Source organism: Coregonus lavaretus (assembly GCF_964263955.1).
Source record: "Coregonus lavaretus genome assembly, chromosome: 5".
Taxonomy (NCBI): Eukaryota; Metazoa; Chordata; class Actinopteri; order Salmoniformes; family Salmonidae; genus Coregonus; species Coregonus lavaretus.
This window is the reverse complement of record NC_139992.1, coordinates 55,998,006-56,015,271: the sequence shown is the minus strand read 5'-3', so window position 1 is coordinate 56,015,271 and position 17,266 is coordinate 55,998,006.

The following is a 17,266-nucleotide window of genomic DNA, read 5'->3' as shown; positions in this document are numbered from 1 at the left end:
TTTTTTTATAAAATTGTAAATACAACAATGAATTCATAGTTAGAGCACAGATTCATTGTAAAAGCATTACTGACAGAGCTGACAGACATGAATTTAACATTAAATATTACAATTGTTTGCGTGTTCATTTCTCATAAAATTAACAAATGAGCTGTGAACTGATGTCTTAAGATTTATTAGTGCATGGAGAGGTACTTTGGAAGGTACAGTTGAAGTCGGAAGTTTACATACACCTTAGCTAATTACATTTAAACTCAGTTTTCCACAATTCCTGACATTTAATCGTAGTAAAAATACCCTGTCTTAGGTCAGTTAGGATCACCACTTTATTTTAAGAATGTGAAATGTCAGAATAATAGTAGAGAGAATGATTTATTTCAGCTTTTATTTATTTCATTACATTCCCAGTGGGTCAGAAGTTTATATACACTCAATTAGTATTTGGTAGCATTGCCTTTATATTGTTTAACTTGGATCAAACGTTTCGGGTAGCCTTCCACAAGCTTCCCACAATAAGTTGGGTGAATTTTGGCCCATTCCTCCTGACAAAGCTGGTGTAACTGAGTCAGGTTTGTAGGCCTCCTTGCTCGCACACGCTTTTTCAGTTCTGCCCACACATTTTCAATAGGATTGAGGTCAGGGCTTTGTGATGGCCACTCCAATACCTTGACATTGTTGTCCTTAAGCCATTTTGCCACAACTTTGGAAGTATGCTTGGGGTCATTGTCCATTTGGAAGATCCATTTGCGACCAAGCATTAACTTCCTGACTGATGTCTTGAGATGTTGCTTCAATATATCCACATAATTTTCCTTCCTCATGATGCCATCTATTTTGTGAAGTGCACCAGTCCCTCCTGCAGCAAAGCACCCATTTACATTTTACATTTACATTATTTAGCAGACGCTCTTATCCAGAGCGACTTACAGGAGCAATTAGGGTTAAGTGCCTTGCTCAAGGGCACATCGACAGATTTTTCACCTAGTTGGCTCGGGGATTAGAACCAGCGATCTTTCGGTTACTGGCACAACGCTCTTAACCACTAAGCTACCTGCCACCCCCAGTGCATGATGCTGCCACCCCCGTTCTTCACGGTTGGGATGGTGTTCTTCGACTTGCAAGCAACCCCCTTTTTCCTCCAAACATAAAGATGGTCATTATGTATGGCCAAACCGTTATATTTTTGTTTAATCAGACCAGAGGACATTTCTCCAAAAAGTACCATCTTTGTCCCCATGTGCAGTTGCAAACCGTAGTCTGGCTTTTCTATGGTGGTTTTGGAGCAGTTGCTTCTTCCTTGCTGAGCGGCCTTTCAGCTTATGTCGATATAGGACTTGTTTTACTGTGGATATAGATACTTTTGTATCTGTTTCCTCCAGCATCTTCACAAGGTCCTTTGCTGTTGTTCTGGGATTGATTTGCACTTTTCACTCCAAAGTACGTTCATCTCTAGGAGACAGAACACGTCTCCTGCCGGAGCGGTATGACAGCTGCGTGGTCCCATGGTGTTTATAATTGCATACTATTGTTTGTACAGATGAACGTGGTACCTTCAGGCGTTTGGAAATTGCTACCAAGGATGAACCAGACTTGTGGCGGTCTACAATTGTTTTTCTGAGGTCTTGGCTGATTTCTTTTGATTTTCCCATGATGTCAAGCAAAGAGGCACTGAGTTTGAAGGTAGGCCTTGAAATACATCCACAGGTACACCTCCAATTGACTCAAATGATGTCATTTAGCCTATCAGAAGCTTCTAAAGCCATGACATCATTTTCTGGAATTTTCCAAGCTGTTTAAAGGCACAGTCAACTTAGCGTATGTAAACTTCTGACCCACTGGAATTGTGATACAGTGAATTATAAGTGAAATAAATCTGTCTGTAAACAATTGTTGGAAAAATTCCTTGTGTCATGCACAAAGTAGATGTCCTAACCGACTTACCAAAACTATAGTTTGTTAACAAGACATTTGTGGAGTGGTGGAAAAACAAGTTTTAATGACTCCAACCTGTAGGTTGTGCATGACACAAGTACTTTTTCCAACAATTGTTTACATAATTTTTACTAGGATTAAATGTCAGGAATTGTGAAAAACTGAGTTTAAATATAAGGTGTTTGTAAACTTCCGACTTCAACTGTATGTGTAAAAGACGAAAACATCACATATCTGCTTTAGTTTATTGAAGACAGTTGTATCTTTGTAAATGCGCTCCACAAACATGTCATCATGGGCACAGACAACAAAATCACACCATTCCATACCTGTGACCATCAACTGCCCCTGAACCCAATAATATGAATGGCTCTCCTTCAACTTGTGTTTGCCATGCTCAACTTTGAGGTATCTACAGTCAACGTAGCTTGTTGCATTTGGGCATTTTTCTTCTACAAGCCCGAATGAAGGTCTCTCAAGTGGGTCATATAACAGTCCATCGGGAGATGTACCTAGCCATGGTGCATTTGGATGGATAACAAGTCCACACTTCCTATAGTTCAGCTTGTTCATAGTTGAATAGTCCCTCAACACCTGTCTCCATTTCCAGTATTCTCTTCATCTGTGTCGTTTGACTAGTCCCTCTGATTATCCTCGCAGCTATGTTTTCAGCTGTGCTTTGCCCTCTCACATGGCTGACTTCCCTAAAAGTAGATGCAGTCACTCCTCAAGGAGTGCATTTCACTTGGACATCTTGTGGCTCTTTCAATCGCATGTGACTGTGACATAGACACAGACGTAGGTGTCAGGTGCAACTGCTCTTGATTGGTTAACACATACAGTATGCATGGTCTGTTGCCCTTAACTGGTAGCCCTGTAGTGGCATGTCCGTGAATGGTGGAGCATTCTCATGGGTGATGACAGTATCAGACACAGTAGGTGGGTGCTGATAAGAGAGAACGCTGCCTGCCTGCACTTTGCCAAGGACGGAGTCTACTAGCAGTTTCCCTGCAGAAATGCCCATGGTGCTGATTAATGGAGCTGAGTCTGGGGTGAAGTTGGCATAGGCAGCTTCAATGGCAAGGGATGGGGGGTCTGGAAGCTCAACAGTGAATCCTTTGTATAGCACAGACCTGAACATACAAATTGTGTGCGCAAAACCGATAAGGAATATTGTTACATTAGTGTAATGACAGAGTCTAGGGAGAGCAGAGGAACACAAAAAGCATATCCATGAATGCCCTACATGTGATGCATTCCTCGCTGTGCAATTATGTAAATGTATAACTTTTAGATTGTTGCACCATGAATACCTCATGTATCTGTGGGTTTCTGGCACCACAATAATATTACACAGATGGGTCACATGAATATCTGCACACACATTGCATCACGCTTCACACACATGACACATAATAGGTTATTTTAACTTGGTCTGCCCTTCAAATTGGAGGTTGAACAACTTTTGCATACCTTATGCCACTTTTGGAGGTCCCATCTAGTTTGGGTTTCAGCACAACCATTTCATCCACAGGTCCTGGCTTCACCACCTATATACTACAAGCTGTTAGTAAAGAACCAGTTTCATTCAAATATTATATTAATCACCAAGGCAGGCTTAATACAAACAGACATTGTTCTGGGTTTTTGCTATCTTTGTTCAGTCTCGGTGCAGGACAGCACGATAGGGACAACAGGCATACTGCGCTCTGAGTAATGAGCTGTCTGAAATAGAAGTGTAATACCAGTGTCAGCGACACAGGAGCAGTGGCTGCTGACCAGCACAACTAGATTTGAATCTTGTAGTCATCTTTGCAGTTTTGCAATACAGATGAAAAAGGTAAGGATACACAGGTGAGGAACTGGAGCGTAAAAGCAGCATGACTTGTAAGATAGCTGAGTGAGTGACTGTCTTAAAGTTGACATCGCTAACTGGTTTTAGGGTACATTTATTTAATTGCAGAACTTATTTAGTTACGTTCCAAATACGATATAGTCAGTGGCTGTGTTCCAAAATGCGTACTTGCGTTCTGTGTTCTCCCGCTCTTTCAAGGACGAACTTCCAAGAGCGCCTGAGAGAGCATACCATCTAGTACAGGACAACGCAGAGCGCTTCAAATCCGCTAGGACGGACGCAGTCAATATAATTATTTGTTCAGCACTTTTGAAATGTACAGCGACAGAATTCAGAACATGGGCCGTTCTTACAGTATTCTCCTTGTACACCAAGTCAGAACTGAAGGATAAATAAAGGGGGCATATAAGCAGACAATTACATTTCTCTAAAACAGGCTATAGGCTACATGTGCACCACCAAGTCATGACAGTAGGCTACGTTATGAAGGGGAAAGGGACAAAATTATTAGGGTGAGGCACATGGGCTACTAACAGCTTACTACACATCATACACTTAGTATTACTTTCTTAGCTACAGTGTAAATATCTCCCTGGCATATTACATCATTTATGCAGCACCATACAATACATTTTTGGACTCACCTTGTTGTGCTGTGCTTACTTGAACAGGAAGGTGGGGTGGTGGTCCTTCTTGTGGGCAAATTATGTTATCAAACTTTGTCATCTAAGTCTGGCATTCTCTGGATTTATGGTGCTTTCAAGACAACTGGGAACTCTGAAAAAATCAAGGTCAAATCTTGACGTCAGTGATCTTCAGGTCAGAGCTCTAGAAAGAGGCTTGAGTTCCCGACTTGGAATTCCGAGTTGGATGACCGTTCAAAACGTATTTTCCCAGTTGTCTTGAACTCACTGAAGTCTGAGATTTCCCAGTTCAGAGTTTACCGTTGTTTTGAACACGGCAGAAGTCATGCTGGATTGACAGCATGGCCAATGTAGTCAACCTTTTCTGGCCCATCGTGTTGCATGCGAATGTTTATCCTTTTAAGCTTGGAAAAGAGACCCTTAAACCCAGACTTGGACCATACACCTACTCCACTGAATAGCACGCTAGTGATTGCTTTGCAACGCTTGCAGTTAGCCACTGATTCCTTCCAAACCACTCATTGTTGAATTTGCGATTTCCAACTTCTTGTGTAATATTTATGTCCAATGGCCAACGAGCACCGATACATTTTATCTATTATTTATCTTTATATGACAAGGAATGAAAAGGATTTGCCAGTAGATTGTCGACGTGAAGGGCCTCCCAAGAGGCGCAGCAGTCTAAGGCACTGCAGTGCTTGAGCCGTCGCTACAGATCCAGGTTCGATCCCGGGCTGTGTCGCAGCCGGCTGCGACCGGGAGACCCATGAGGCGACACACAATTGGCCCAGCGTCGTCCGGGTTAGGGGAGGGTTTGGCCGGCCGGGATGTCCTTGTCCCACCGCGCTCTAGCAACTCCTGTGGCGGGCAGGATGCATGCACGCTGACACGATCGCCAGTTGTACGGTGTTTTCCTCTGACACATTAGTGTGGCTGGCTTCCGGGTAAAGCGAGCAGTGTATCAAGAAGCAGTGTGGCTTGGCAGGGTCGTGTTTCAGAGGATGCATGGCTCTCAACCTTCGCCTCCCCTGAGACCGTACCGGAGTTGCAGCGAAAATTGGGGAGAAAAAGGGGTAAAAATAAAACTAAATTAAATACATACAAATAAAATAGAATTGTCGACGTGATTCATGATGATGACTGCTTGTCTAGCTTGTTAGCTAAGATTTTGAAAATATGATGTTGACATGATCAGTCCAATCAAAGCTACGGTAGATATAACGTGATTTGACATCATTTTATCTGTGGCCAATAACCTTGAGCCTTCTTGGATGGGCATTTCTGATGTAACTCTATAGCAGCACCCAAGGGGCTTGAATTTTCCAGCTCTCCCCGTTGATTTTGCGGTGACGTATTGTCCCCATGAGTGACAGAACACTGAGCCAATCACGGAGCAACTAGAGAACATTACCAACAACTACGCTCCGTATTTTCTGCTGGCTGCCCCACCACCACAGAAATTACTCAGCTAGGCTGAAACACCTGCATTTTGGAGCTGCCTTACTCAAGAAAGCAAAAAGAGACCATGTTTGTATGCGGTTTTATTAACTCAATTTTTTTTTTTTATAACATTGTTTGCAAACTATATGTGACACGAATTAATGCCAAAATAACATGCAAAACAGGCAACTTATTTTTTGGTTGGTGGGCTGGTAGATTTTTTAAATCGACCAGCCCACCCCAATAAAAGATGGTCCGGCCCTTTTGGCATTCACCAGTATTGCCAGATGGCCAATCCGCCCATGACTGTCATACGTGGCCATAGCAAACACCTGACACCACCCTGTACGATGTTCCACAGGCAAGCCAACAGATGAAGACCAGAATCTCCACATCGTGATCCCAGCCATGAAGCTTCCCCCTGCGGAGTATCTGAAAGAGTATGTGCATTGCTTCTCTGGCAAGCCTGAAGTCTGTACTTGATCTCTATCCCCACTGAAGAACAGCTTCAAAAAATTATTATGGGCATGGGCCTTTTTTGATTCTCTGTCATAATCATCTATATTGAGCATTTGGCTGACCTGTGGGCATTCAAAGTCAAACGCGCATCATCAAAAAGAGTGAGACCTGCTCTGACTCTGTCAATCAAAACAGAAAAACGGAAAGGTGGTGCCGAAAAAGTTAGAGAGACCAGCAAATTGCTAGAGACCGACGCTGCTAAATGTGTTCAATTAACCGATTTCATTGCTAAAAGTTCTGGTTCTGCTGGTCCGAGTGCTGTGTCTGTGAGACATGACAAATCAGCTGCTGTGGTACCATCGAGTTAGGAAGAAAACAGAGAAAGACACACTCACGCACACAGGCACATCAGGTAGCCTACTGCTGCCAGTTTGGCCTAATATTTTGGCTGTATATTGTATGAAATATATTTAATACCTCCTATAGTAGGCTAATTAGGGAAGGGGGATTCGTGGTAACATTTAGACACTAGGCTACTTGCAATATACCCTAACAAGACGTTAGATTGGCTTTTATAACACATAGTTAAGGCTATGTATTTTTAATTGTTTTATCAATGTTTATTTGCTTCTGAATCTGAGTCTCTTCAGCGCAGTGAGTGAGTTTAGTAACAAGTGACTCTGGTGTCGGATTACATTACATAGCCAATGCACTGAAGGCTAGAATGTCCCGCCGATCTTATTTCAATCGCTGAAAGGCCAATCACTTATTGGCAGAAAGATACGCAGCATAAGCTCTCAAACTAAGCACAACGCTAGAAATCTATCCGCATCCACATAAACTAGTGCCGGCATCGTTCTTTGACAAACACAGAAGGTTGTATATAGAATTGTATAGAAGAAAACAGAGGGAGAGGGAGAGACTGCCAGTTCCTTAATGTAGCCATTGTCTGTTTTATACAGTCAAAACATTAAGAAACTGGCAGTCTCTCTCCTCTCTCTCTGTTTTCTTCTGTTGAGTTATATGTAGCCTAATATTTAAACACAGGGGGGAACACTTGAATTGCACTCATTTCAAATATTTAGTAATGCTGTTATAAGGTATTATATAAGTCAATGGTCATCTATAAGGCATTTATTCAGAGATTTTCTTAAATTAGTCTAATATGTGTTTATTCATTCTCAACTAGGATGGGTAACACTTTATTTTAAGGGTCCGTAATAAACCATTTATAAAGCATTTATAAATTGTGTGTTCACCATTTATTATTCATTACTCCCACATTAATAAACAATTTACTAATCATTAGTAAAGTATTTTTGCAGTCCCTAATCTAAAGTGAGTGCTATTTATCCTATATAAATACTAACATTATATAAATGTTTTGAGTGACCAGTGTAATTTCTCACAAAAAGTTGGGCATGCCATTGATAGACATTCCTACTCTACCTGGTGAAAGAACAAGCACACAACATAGGGATGTTTAAGGAAATACACTACTTGGCCGAAAGTATGTGGACACCTGCTTGTCGAACATCTCATTCCAAAATCATGGGCATTAATATGGAGTTGGTCCCATAATTTGCTGCTATAACAGCCTCCATTCTTCTGGGAAGGATTTCCACTAGATGTTGGAACATTGCTGCTGGCACTTGCTTCGATTCAGCCACAAGAACATTAGTGAGGTCGGGCACTGATGTTGGGCGATTAGGCCTGGCTCGCAGTCTGCGATCCAATTCATCACAAAGTTATTCGATGGGGTTGAGGTCAGGACTCTGTGTAGGCCAGTCAAGTTCTTCCACACCAATATCAACAAACCATTTCGTATGGACCTCGCTTTGTGCACGGGGGCATTGTCATGCTGAAACAGGAAAGGGCCTTCCCCAAACTGTTGCCACAAAGTTGGAAGCACAGAATTGTCTAGAATGTCTTTGCATGATGTAGCGTTAAGATGTCCCTTCACTGGAACTAAGGGGCCGAGCACAATCCATGAAAAACAGCCTCAGACCATTATTCCTCCTTCACAAACTTTACACTTGGCACTATGCATTCGGGCAGGTAGCATTCTCCTGGCATCTGCCAAACCCAAATGGGGAAGCGTCATTCATCACTCCAGGGAACATGTTTCCACTGCTCCAGAGTCCAATGGCGGCGAGCTTTACACCACTGCAGCCGACCCTTGCATTGCGTAGGGTGATCTTAGGCTTGTGTGTGGCTGCTCGGCCATGGAAACCCATTTCATGAAGCTCCCGACGAATAGTTATTGTGCTGATGTTGCTTCCAGAACCAGTTTGGAACCAAGGACAGACAATTTTTACGCGCAGCGCACTTCATCACTCGAAGATCCCATTCTGTGGGCTTGTGTGGCCTACCACTTCGTGGCTGAGCCGTTGTTGCCCCTGGACGTTTCCACTTCACAATAACAGCACTTACAGTTGACTGGGGCAGCTCTAGCAGGGCAGGAATTTGACAAACTGACTTGTTGGAAAGGTGGCATGCTATGATGGTGCCACATTGAAAGTCACTGAGCTCTTCAGTAAGGCCATTCTATTACCAATGTTTGTGTATGGAGATTGCATGGCTGTGTGCTTGATTGTATATGCTTCTCAGCAACGGGTGTGGTTTAAATAGCCAAATCCACTAATTTGAAGGGGTGTACATGTGTGAATAACTAGCTTACTAACATTTACAAATGTGGGAGTAAATGGTGACCAAACGGTTTGTAAATGCCTTATAAATGCCTTATAAATGGTTTATTATGGACCCTTAAAATAAAGTGTTACCCTGGGATGTTGCTGGGCCCAGCACAGGCAGTGTGGTCCCCTGGTCTTCTGGTCCCAGTGATGCTAGGCTTAGCAGCAGTCAAGTGTAGTGGACGCAGGGAGAAAACACAGAGAGAGAGAGAGAGAGAGATGTTGCTGGAAGTGTGGTCCACTGGTCTTCTGGTGCCAGTGCTGTAGGAAAGGATGCTAGGCTTAGCAGAGACAGCTCAGAGGTGAGTGCAGTGGAGGTAGGAAGAAAAAAGAGAGACACAGATGTACTGCCAGTTCCTTGATATGTTTGCGCTATATGCAATAGCAATTAACACAGACAAAGTGACAGACAGACAGACAGACAGACAGAGTGACAGTAGAGAAGTTGCAGAGACAGGCTGCACAGCAGGGAGGCACAGTTATAGTGGTTAGTTATATCTCCTGTGGTGCCTTTACATGCTGTATTTGTCTTAAACATGAACTGGTTAAAAAAAAATGGAGGAGGACTATGTTTCACTGGTCACTGGTACAGTGAAAGTTGAGGAACGCTGTACTATAATTGCCTATGTTATGTGTCAGTAGCATTACTGCCTGTATGTGTAAGTAGCGGGGTGCATGCGAGCGGCGGGGAGCATGCGCGCAGCGATGTGGGCTGATGTGGCTGATATGCCAGGGCTGAATTTTTGTCCCAGTCCGTCCCTGCTCCTCCATTACATAACATCAGAGGAAGATGGAGTTGCTATTCTAAATAGTCCAGTCAATTCAGGTTGTCTTTGTTTCAGTTGTTGGGCACAATCAAAAACTAGCAAGTTGTTGAGGGGTGCGAGTTTTAAGGGGTGTAGCATTAAGAAATAGGCTAACACTTGCCTAACAAATCCTAACAACACTAGGAGTGAATGTTTTTACCCACTTCAATAGTGAACCATCAAAAGGTACTATACCCTAGCTAACGCAATTGTAAATGGTCAGTTCCATATCCTCATAAACTAACAAATGCAACAACCGAGAACCCAACACATTGGTTTGTGACCAGGTCATTGATTTTGTTAAGCTCCATTGCCTTTCATTGTGCAACGACAAGTCAGGCCTAACGTTAACTGGGGGCTTGTTAAAAATAGGCAATAGAGAGAAGTCGTTATGGTGTCTTTTTGTAAGCACTAACTCAGCCATGGTTCGTTGGACAAAGCCTATGGGGAATTTAATGGCATTTTTGTAGGGTTTTTGGATAAACGCAGAAAATAAGGTCCATGGTAAACACCGGCTTAGGAGATCATATAGGTTTTGTTCTATGAGATCATCTTCATCAGCTAACATCACTTTTTGTTAATTTTGAAGCATTTATGTAATAATGAAAAGCACATAAAGGCTTCATAATTCATAAAGGTCATATTATCTCATAGAACAAAACTTATAAAATCTCCTAAACCTGTGTTAACCTCAGACCTTATTTTCAGCGTTTATCCCAAACCCCTATTCTTCCCCATTCATTTTCCCCATAGGCATGGCTGAACGAACCAGAGGTAACACATTTCCGGGTTTTAGGACTACAAGCTGGTGAGCTCTATAGTCTATTTTGAGCCCACCTATACCACGTTGAAGTTCCTGAGTGGCTAAGATAGCCTATCAGCATTCAGACTTGACTCATTAGACGTGATTGATATTTTATGGGAGGTGCTTTGCAAACACCCACAAAAGACAAACATTGCCAAAGTAATCTTTTGCACTTTGTAAATAAAGTTAATTGGCTCAATAAAACCTATGCCATAGTGAGTCAGGCAGACAATGTGTCAATGGAGGCCACCAGAGTACCAGTTTCATTACACCAATACCTGTGTTCCCTTAGGCCTGTAAGGGTTGACATACAGGTTACTGCCAAAATAAAGGAAACACCAACATAAAGTGTCTCAAAACATCTTAGCGGTTGTTTTGGAGCTTAAGTGCACCTTAATTAAACCATAATCTGTGAATATGAAAGAAAGAAAGTCACAAATTAAACCATAATCTGTGAATATGTAAAGATATTTCACAAATATTCACCATAAATCACAAATAAATCCACAATTTGAACAAATGTAGAACAATGTGAGCAAACATTTACAACTGTGGAATGTGCATTTGTGCATTCAAAAAGTGCTTGTGGATCTGTATTCTGTGTTTACAGATTTGTTTGATGTTTTTTCATCTGCCGTTGTGTTGCAATCCACAAATGTGGCTTCAGATAAGAGTTGGCCATCTCCACTCAGTGGCATAATCTTTGTGTCACATGACGAGCAGAGTGAAGCAGTGTCACGTCCTGACCTATATAACTCTAGTTAGTTTGGTCAGGGTGTGCATGTTTAGTTCGATGTGATGGTAGGTCTATGTTTAGATCTAGGTTTTGTATGTCTATGTTTGGCCGGGTGTAATTCCCAATCAGAGGCAGCTGTCGCTTGTTGTCTCTGATTGGGGATCATACTTAGGCAGCCAGTTTTCCTGCCTGTGTTGTGGGATCTTGTTTGTGTTCGGTGATTTTGGCTTGTTAGAGTGTATAGCCTTCCGACGTCACGTTTCGTTGCCGTTTTGTATGTTTATTCAGTTTAATAAACATGTATGCATTTCACGCTGCGCCTTGGTCTGACCTGTCCTTCAATGTCCGTGACAGAGGATCCCACCAAAAATGGACCAAGCAGCGTGCCCAGGAGCAGACACCCTGGACACAGGTGGGGATGGATCACCGTCCTTGGGAGGAGACAGTGGAGGCCCGGGTTAGAGAGGAGCAACGGCAACACAGAAGGCGCCGGCCGAGGACGAAGCCCAAGAAGCAGCCCCAAGAAAATGTTGAGGGGGGACTCACGGGGTGGACGACGAGGCAGCTGGAGGCCGGGAAAGGGCTGACGAGAGAGGAGGAGGACGCTATTTTAGAGGTCCTCCAAGGCCTGCGGATCGAGAGAGAGGAGCCCCGACCACTGCACCCGGTGGGGTTCCAGTTGGAGTCCCTACGACCATGGGAACAGTAATGGGAACAGTTTTACACTGGGGAGTCGGAGGATGACGACGACGATGAGTTTCTGTTCCCTAACTCGTGGGGGCTCCCGGAGGAGTCCTCACTGGAGGAGGATTGGGCGCGGAGAGAGAAGGACTGGAACGGTTCAATGGCAGTTCTCAGTCCGGCACGGCCCGTGCCTGCTCCTCGCACCAAGCCAGTGGCGCGTGTTCCCAGTCCGGCACGGCCCGTGCCTGCTCCCCGCACCAAGCCAGTGGTGCGTGTTCCCAGTCCGGCACAGCCAGTTCCAGGACAGAAACATGCACCTAAAATGGAGTCAGCAGGTACAGTCGGTCCGTCCGAATCTTGGGAGGAACGTATCCAACGGCAGGCGAGCAGGATCCAGGAGCTCGGCAGCGCAATGGTGCGCATGGTGAGTACATTGGAGCGATGGGAGAGAGGTGCCGTTTCTACACCTCCTCCAACCACACAACTCACCCGACCTCCAGCGACGGTCCCCTGCAGGGAGCTCCTAAACGTGTCGGTGCCCAGTCTGTGGCCGGCAACCAGTCCTATTACAGTGCTGGAATTTTCCTCTGCATCGGTGCCCAGGCTGGGCACGGCGTTTAGCCTGCTCCAGAGAAGGGGATGGATACGGGTCCGGAAGTTTGCTCCACTCCGGAGCCAGAGCAATCCGCTCCACCGGTGCCCAGTTCAGCTCCGGTCAGCGGCTCCACTCCAGAGCCAGAGCAGTCCGCTCCACTGGTGCTTATATCCAGTCCGGCACGGCCCATTCCTGCTCCTCGCTCCAGACCTGTGGTGCGTGTCTCCAGTCCGGCACTGACCGTGCCTGCTCCTCGCACCAGACCAGTGGTGCGTGTTCCCAGTCCGGTACGGCCCGTGCCTGCTCCCCACACCAAGCCAGGGGTGCGTGTTCCCAGTCCAGCCCGGCCCGTTCCTGCTCCTCGCACCATGCCTGTGGTGCCTGTTCCCAGTCCGGTACGGCCCGTGCCTTCTCCCCGCACCAAGCCAGTGGTGCATGTCGCCAGTCTGGCCGGCCCGTTCCTGCTCCTCGCACCAGACCAGGGGAACGTGTTCACAGTCCGGCCCGGCCCGTTCTTGCTCCTCGCACCAGACCAGTGGTGCGTGTTCCCAGCCCGGTCTGGCCCGTGCCTGCTCCTCGCACCAGGCCAGTCTTGCGTGTTTCCAGTCCGGCATGGACCGTGCCCACTCCACCGGTGCCTGGTCCAGCACCGGTCAGCTGCTCCACTCCGGAGCCAGAGCAGTCCGCTCCGCCGGTGCCCAGTCTAGCTCCGGTCAGCAGCTTCACTCCGGAGCCAGAGCAGTCCGCTCCACAGGTGCCCAGTCCAGCTCCGGTCAGCAGCTCCACTCCGGAGCCAGAGTAGTCTGCTCCACCGGTGCCTAGTCCAGCTCCGGTCAATGGTTCCACTCCGGAGCCAAAGCAGTCCGCTCCACCGGTGCGCAGTCTAGCTCCGGTCAGCAGCTCCACTCCGGAGCCAGAGCAGTCCGCTCCACAGGTGCCCAGTCCAGCTCCGGTCAGCAGCTCCACTCCGGAGCCAGAGTAGTCTGCTCGACCGGTGCCTAGTCCAGCTCCGGTCAATGGTTCCACTCCGGAGCCAAAGCAGTCGGCTACACCGGTGCATAGTCCAGCACCGGTCAGCGGCTCCACTCCGGAGCCAGAGCAGTCCACTCCCCCGGTGCCCAGTCCAGCTCCGGTCAGCGGCTTCACTCCGGAGCCAGAGCAGTCCGCTCCACCGGTGCGCAGTCTAGCTCCGGTCAGCAGCTCCACTCCGGAGCCAGAGCAGTCCGCTCCACAGGTGCCCAGTCCAGCTCCGGTCAGCAGCTCCACTCCGGAGCCAGAGTAGTCTGCTCCACCGGTGCCTAGTCCAGCTCCGGTCAATGGTTCCACTCCGGAGCCAAAGCAGTCGGCTACACCGGTGCATAGTCCAGCACCGGTCAGCGGCTCCACTCCAGAGCCAGAGCAGTCCGCTCCACTGGTGCTTATATCCAGTCCGGCACGGCCCATTCCTGCTCCTCGCTCCAGACCTGTGGTGCGTGTCTCCAGTCCGGCACTGACCGTGCCTGCTCCTCGCACCAGACCAGTGGTGCGTGTTCCCAGTCCGGTACGGCCCGTGCCTGCTCCCCACAACAAGCCAGGGGTGCGTGTTCCCAGTCCAGCCCGGCCCGTTCCTACTCCTCGCACCATGCCTGTGGTGCCTGTTCCCAGTCCGGTACGGCCCGTGCCTTCTCCCCGCACCAAGCCAGTGGTGCATGTCGCCAGTCCGGCCGGCCCGTTCCTGCTCCTCGCACCAGACCAGGGGAACGTGTTCACAGTCCGGCCCGGCCCGTTCTTGCTCCTCGCACCAGACCAGTGGTGCGTGTTCCCAGCCCGGTCTGGCCCGTGCCTGCTCCCCGCACCAGGCCAGTCTTGCGTGTTTCCAGTCCGGCATGGACCGTGCCCACTCCACCGGTGCCTGGTCCAGCACCGGTCAGCTGCTCCACTCCGGAGCCAGAGCAGTCCGCTCCGCCGGTGCCCAGTCTAGCTCCGGTCAGCAGCTTCACTCCGGAGCCAGAGCAGTCCGCTCCACAAGTGCCCAGTCCAGCTCCGGTCAGCAGCTCCACTCCGGAGCCAGAGTAGTCTGCTCCACCGGTGCCTAGTCCAGCTCCGGTCAATGGTTCCACTCCGGAGCCAAAGCAGTCGGCTACGCCGGTACATAGTCCAGCACCGGTCAGCGGCTCCACTCCGGAGCCAGAGCAGTCCGCTCCCCCGGTGCCCAGTCCAGCTCCGGTCAGCGGCTCCACTCTGGAGCCAGAGCAGTCCGCTCCACCGGTGCGCAGTCTAGCTCCGGTCAGCAGCTCCACTCCGGAGCCAGAGCAGTCCGCTCCACAGGTGCCCAGTCCAGCTCCGGTCAGCAGCTCCACTCCGGAGCCAGAGTAGTCTGCTCGACCGGTGCCTAGTCCAGCTCCGGTCAATGGTTCCACTCCGGAGCCAAAGCAGTCGGCTACACCGGTGCATAGTCCAGCACCGGTCAGCGGCTCCACTCCGGAGCCAGAGCAGTCCGCTCCCCCGGTGCCCAGTCCAGCTCCGGTCAGCGGCTTCACTCCGGAGCCAGAGCAGTCCGCTCCACCGGTGCGCAGTCTAGCTCCGGTCAGCAGCTCCACTCCGGAGCCAGAGCAGTCCGCTCCACAGGTGCCCAGTCCAGCTCCGGTCAGCAGCTCCACTCCGGAGCCAGAGTAGTCTGCTCCACCGGTGCCTAGTCCAGCTCCGGTCAATGGTTCCACTCCGGAGCCAAAGCAGTCGGCTACACCGGTGCATAGTCCAGCACCGGTCAGCGGCTCCACTCCAGAGCCAGAGCAGTCCGCTCCACTGGTGCTTATATCCAGTCCGGCACGGCCCATTCCTGCTCCTCGCTCCAGACCTGTGGTGCGTGTCTCCAGTCCGGCACTGACCGTGCCTGCTCCTCGCACCAGACCAGTGGTGCGTGTTCCCAGTCCGGTACGGCCCGTGCCTGCTCCCCACACCAAGCCAGGGGTGCGTGTTCCCAGTCCAGCCCGGCCCGTTCCTACTCCTCGCACCATGCCTGTGGTGCCTGTTCCCAGTCCGGTACGGCCCGTGCCTTCTCCCCGCACCAAGCCAGTGGTGCATGTCGCCAGTCCGGCCGGCCCGTTCCTGCTACTCACACCAGACCAGGGGAACGTGTTCACAGTCCGGCCCGGCCCGTTCTTGCTCCTCGCACCAGACCAGTGGTGCGTGTTCCCAGTCCGGTCTGGCCCGTGCCTGCTCCTCGCACCAGGCCAGTCGTGCGTGTTTCCAGTCCGGCATGGACCGTGCCCACTCCACCGGTGCCTGGTCCAGCACCGGTCAGCTGCTCCACTCCGGAGCCAGAGCAGTCCACTCCGCCGGTGCCCAGTCTAGCTCCGGTCAGCAGCTCCACTCCGGAGCCAGAGTAGTCCGCTCCACCGGGGTCCAGTTCAGCTCCGGTCAGCGGCTCCAGTCCAGACCCAGACGTCAGCCCCTCTCCAGGTTCGGGGTCTCCCACACCAGGGTCCAGACAGGGCTTGGTGCATCGTGGGAGGAAGGTGAGGGGAAGCAGCGCGCCGAGGTCCAGACCAGACCAGGGGCGCAACGGGGAGGCTGAGAGAATGAGGTCGGAATGCCCACCCGGACCCTCCTCTGTTAAGTCAGGTTTGTGCGGCCGGAGTCCGCACCTTTGGGGGGGGGGTACTGTCACGCCCTGACCTATATAACTCTAGTTAGTTTGGTCAGGGTGTGCATGTTTAGTTCGATGTGATGGTAGGTCTATGTTTAGATCTAGGTTTTGTATGTCTATGTCTGCCCTGGTGTGATTCCCAATCAGAGGCAGCTGTCGCCCGTTGTCTCTGATTGGGGATCATACTTAGGCAGCCAGTTTTTCTGCCTGTGTTGTGGGATCTTGTTTGTGTTCGGTTTGTTTGGCTTGTTAGAGTGTATAGCCTTCCGACGTCACGTTTCGTATGTTTATTCAGTTGAATAAACATGTATGCATTTTACGCTGCTCCTTGGTCTGACCCGTCCTTCAACGTCTGTGACAAGCAGTAGCTGTTTTCGAATACTCATACTAACCGCACTAACCATACTATTTGTGAAGTAAATTGAGTATATAGTATGCTTATTTGTCATAGTATGGATATAGTTAGTATGCCAAAAGTTCCCAGATGTTGTACTAAATTCGGCTTCACAACATTTTCAGATTTGAAGAAAATGGCGGAAAATATGCAACCGAAGCCCGACGAGAGCGGATACAAATTAATTGCTTTAACTAATTATGACAAATGTTGAGCAATGTAATAAAGTAATGACTTTGTAAAATAGTTACATTACACATTATGTTGGCTGACAATTTGTTAGCTACGCTATCCTTACGAACCGCATAGCATTACAGCAGTATGTATCGGTATGTTAGCTAGTTACTTAATGTTAGTTGGCTACTAATACATCGAACTTGCCAGGCAGTATATTAACTATCTGCTATCTAACTACCCAACGTTTATTGACTTGATTACTCACATCATTCTTAGCTAAGTGGTATAGTCATTGTGCGTTCTCAATGGACATAGTTAATTCTGGCTATCTACTCCGATTTCAGAGCACTCTCGTCTGAGTGTGCTAGAGCGCAGAATAACTGATGAATTTACGAATGCTCAACACACGTTGAGCGGT